We start from the raw sequence: 5,111 nt of genomic DNA, 5'->3' as shown, positions 1-5,111 counted from the left end.
TACTTTGAATCACTCGTGGCTTAATATTCATGCCATGATTAGATACATGATCAAGATTGTGCTAGGTAGCATTCCACATCAAAAATTATCTTTTTTATCATTTACCTACTCGAGGACGAGTAGGAATTAAGCTTGGGGATGCTGATACGTCTCCATCGTATCTATAATCTTTGATTGTTCCATGCCAATATTATGCAACTTTCATATACTTTTTGGCAACTTTTTATACTATTTTTGGGACTAACATATTGATCCAGTGCCCAGTGCCAGTTCCTGTTTGTTGCATGTTTTTGGTTTCGCAGAATATCCATATCAAACGGAATCCAAACGGGATAAAAACGGACGGAGCTTATTTTTGGAATATTTGGAAAATCTGGGAGAAAGATCAACGCGAAACGGTGCCCGAGGTGGCCACGAGGCAGGGGGCGCGCCCCTGACCCTCGTGGGCCACCCGTAAGGCGGTTGACGCCCTTCTTCAGCCGCAAGAAAGCTAATTTTTGGTAAAAAAATCACGGCGAAGGTTTCAATCCAATCGGAGTTACGGATCTCCATATATATACGAAACGGTGAAAGGGCAGCAGGGACAACGCAGAAACAGAGAGAGACAGAGAGACAGATCCAATTTCGGAGGGGCTCTCGCCCCTCCCACGCCATGGAGACCATGGACCAGAGGGGAAACCCTTCTCCCATCTAGGGAGAAGGTCAAGGAAGAAGAAGGAGGGGGGATCTCTCCCCCTCGCTTCCGATGGCGCCGGAACGCCGCCGGGGGCCATCATCATCACCGCGATCTACACCAACACCTCCGCCATCTTCACCAACATTTGCATCACCTTCCCCCTCTATCTAAAGTGGTCCACTCTCCCGCAACCCGTTGTACCCTCTACTTGAACATGGTGCTTTATGCTTCATATTATTATCCAATGATGTGTTGCCATCCTATGATGTCTGAGTAGATTTCCGTTGTCCTATCGGTGGTTGATGAATTGCTATGATTGATTTAATTTGCTTGTGGTTATGTTGCTGTCCTTTTGTGCCCATCATATGAGCGCACACGTGGATCACACCATAGGGTTAGTTGTATGTTGATAGGACTATGTATTGGAGGGCAAGAGTGACAGAAGCTTCAACCTAGCATAGAAATTGATGCGTACGGGATTGAAGGGGGACCAATATATCTTAATGCTATGGTTGGGTTTTACCTTAATGAACGTTAGTAGTTGCAGATGCTTGCTAATAGTTCCAATCATAAGTGCATAGAATTCCAAGTAAGGGATGACATGCTAACAGTGGCCTCTCCCACATGAAACTTGCTATCGGTCTAGTAAGGTAGTCAATTGCTTAGGGACAATTTCGCATCTCCTACCACCACTTTTCCACACTCGCTTTATCTACTTTAGTTGTGTCTTTACTTTAACAGCCCCTACTTTTTATTTACGCTCTCTTTATTTTCTTGCAAGCCTATCCAAAAACACCTACAAAGTACTTCTAGTTTCATACTTGTTTTAGGTAAAGCGAATGTCAAGCGTGCGTAGAGTTGTATCGGTGGTCGATAGAACTTGAGGAAATATTTGTTCTACCTTTAGCTCCTCGTTGGGTTCGACACTCTTACTTATCGAAAGAGGCTACAATTGATCCCCTATATTTGTGGGTTATCAGCTGTCTACCAAAATTTCGCCAGGCCAATCATCTTTCCAGAACAAAACCGTACTTCCATTCCCCACCTCGACGGACGTGACACCTCTGTATATTGGTGCCAGGTTCATGATATCCTTCCACAAAAACGATCCGCATGGATCAGAAGCATGCGGGCCCCTGCCCTCATAATACGTGTCAAAAACTAGCTGAACCCATGGTATATCCATGTGGTTATAGAACTTATGCAGTTGCTTCAGCAACAAACCCTGGTTTTGGACCCTGAGGTCGAGTACTCCGAGCCCCCCTTTGTGTTTAGGTCTGCAAACCAGTCCCCAAGCTGCCAAAGAAACTGCTTTCGCACCATCATCCGTGTTCTTGGCCCAGAGACAGTAGCGTCTTAACTTGTCCAGATGGTCAAGTATCTTCGGCGACAGTCTGATGGAGCACATAGCATAGGTCGCCAGCGACGTGATCACCGAATTCACGAGTGTAAGTTTGGAGCCAAGGTCCAGAAGCGAAGCGGCCGTAGAGAGTTTGCGCTCGACAGAGGACACCAAAGGCATGAGATCAGTCACCGTCGGCCTGGTTGTGCCCATTGGCAACCCAAGGTACGTGAATGGCATGGATCCGATTGAGCAGCCAAAAACCTGGGCCAGGCGCGAGGTCATGTCAGCCTCAGTGTTGACGGTTATAAGTGTAGATTTTTGGAAGTTGATACGCAGCCCCATTGATGACGCGTAGTCCTGGAGGATTGATTTGATGGTCTCGGCCTGGGAGCAATCGGCGGGCATCACAAGAATGGTGTCGTCAGCGTACTGAATAACGGGATATCCCTCTTCATTAGTAGGTATGGGCATCTGGAGATCTCCTGCGCGATAAGCTTCATTAATGGCCGCTTGCAGCAAGTCTGCTGCGAGCACAAAGATAAGGGGAGACAGCGGGTCTCCTTGTCGCACACCGCGCAAGCAGAAGAACTGTCTGCCGGGGGTCCCATTAAGAAGGACAGAGGATTTGGCAGTCGAGAACAGGCAGTTGATCCATCCAAGCCATCGATCGTCAAAACCCATACCCCTCATAATCTCCATCATTGGGGCATGTTCGATCGTGTCGAACGCTTTAGCAAAGTCCAGCTTCAGGATTGCAACCTCTCTTCCGGACACCTGGCATTGATGGATGAATTCAAAAGCCCACGCAACACAGTCTTGGATCGATCGCCCTTTCAAGAAGCCGTATTGATTTCTGTGTATGATCTTAAGAATCACTTTTTGCAATCGGTTCGTGAGGAGTTTAGTCAGAATTTTGAGACAACAGTTCAGGAGAGTGATCGAACGGTAGTCATTTGCAGTCTCAGGGGATTGGATGTTTGGGATGAGGGTGATAAATCCCGTGTTCAGACTTTCGAGATCCAGATCACCTGCATAAAACGCAAAACAGAGACGATAAAAGTCTTCCTTAATGATATGCCAGCACGACTTAATGAAGCTGCCACTGAAACCATCTGGCCCCGAAGCACAATCAGCGGGCATCTCTTTGACAACCTGATCGATTTCTTGGCGGGTGAAAGGAGCAGACAACGATTGAAGCCCTTCCACCTTTTTAATGATCCTTCTCAAATCAAATTTGATGTTAGTTTGGTTGGAACAGCCAAGTCTTTCTTTGTATGTCTGAAAGAGCACCGCCTCTTTACCCACATGATCATGTATAACCGAATCATCGGGCAACCTAAGCGAAGCAATGCTGTTCCTTCGGTATCGCTCTGTGGCTACCCTGTGAAAGAATTTCGTGTTCCCGTCTCCAAACTTGAAGTATCTCATAGTGCATCGTTTCATCCAGTACGCTTTCTTGCAGTCCAACAGATGGAGGAGATGCTGCTTAAGGATCAGTCTGAAATTAGCCTCGGGGATCGACAACCTTCTCCGTTCCTCAAGTCCGTCCAGTTCCAAAAGCGTTTTGTTGCAGTTATCGACCAGCATGGAGAGTTTGGATATCTTCCTACTCCACTGCTTCAGATCATAGCGCAAAGTTTTTAACTTCTTGCACAGAGTTGCAGCCGCATTAGGAGCATGGCATCTTTTGGCCCAGGATCGTTCGACCACTTCGAAGAACCCTGGTTGCTTAATCCAGAAGTCTTCAAAACGGAATAAGTTGGACTTGGGTATGTGGGACTGGATGCTCACATAGCAGGGGACGTGATCGGACATGGGCTTACCCAGTGGCATAACGACAGTGTTTAGATATTTGGCCGCCCAGTTAACTGAAGTAAAGTGCCAATCGAGCTGCTCGAGCAGCGGGTCAGTTTGCATGTTACTCCAAGTAAGCGAGTGGCCTTTGATTGGCAATTCGACCAGAGACTGCCTGCGGATGAATTCATTAAAGAAAAGCATATCGTTAGCGTCCCCACCTCCTCTGTTACGATTATCAGGCGCTCTAATAAAGTTAAAGTCGCCAATAATAAGCCAGTCTTCTCTGTCAGGGATGTCAAGATCAAACAGCCAGGAGGCGAAAATCGACCTATTTGGTTCAGCGCATGGTCCATTGATATTAACTAACGTCCACGAATTGTTAGACTGCATTGAGGTGAGCCTAACGCCGAGTGCAAACTGCTCAGAAAAAATCATGGTACCAGAGAACACCGAGCTCATCCACACTGTAATAAGACCACCAGAGTTCCCAACAGAGGCACAAATTTGAACATATCAAATTTTTTAGGACATAACTGCTTAATAAAAGAGACATCAAAAGAGGTACGCTTAGTTTCTTGAAAGCAAACAACAGAGCAACCACTAATCTCGATTGCATTATGGATCGCCAGCTGCTTCTTGTCAGAGTTGATCCCCCTCACATTCCAGCAAAGGACGTTCCACTGTTTATTCTGAGGCATCACACCTAGTGCAGATTGGGGTCTATCCCCTGCTCGCCCGCGAGGAGCTTCTGAGGACTAAGATCTTCAGGTGGAATCCCACACATGGCAGTACCAACAAACTGCAGCTGTTGAATAGGGATCGGAGGGGGCACCTGGTCAGTAGACTCGGGCGGGCTATCAAGCAACAGAGTGGTGCACGGGCCCGTCGCCTTGGAAGAGCAGGTGATGGAGGGAGCACCCCTCGGCTTGACCTTGGACTGTCCCTTCTTGGCATCAGTGACCAGCGGAACCCTGAATCCATCATACCTTGTGGACCGAGTGCTACGCCTCAGACAAGCCGTATCAACAGGCGCTTTTTCTGCGGTGATCATCTGCTGAATATACTGAGAACCAGGTGCAGCAGCAGTCATATCAGGCATCAAGACTTCTGGGGATTCATAGAGTACAGTGGATCCCGATCCATTCCCCATCTCAGGCGTAGAAATCTGTATGGCATGCCTCTCCCAGATCTCTGATGAAATGAAGATTGGCACATCAAGGCCAACAGAGAAAGGCCTGAAAGGGCCAGAGCTGACATCCACATCGCACCTCCATCTGAACATAGCATGCGAAA

This window comes from Aegilops tauschii, chromosome 4 (assembly GCF_002575655.3).
Source record: "Aegilops tauschii subsp. strangulata cultivar AL8/78 chromosome 4, Aet v6.0, whole genome shotgun sequence".
Lineage (NCBI taxonomy): Eukaryota > Viridiplantae > Streptophyta > Magnoliopsida > Poales > Poaceae > Aegilops > Aegilops tauschii.
Note: the sequence above shows the minus strand (reverse complement) of the source record.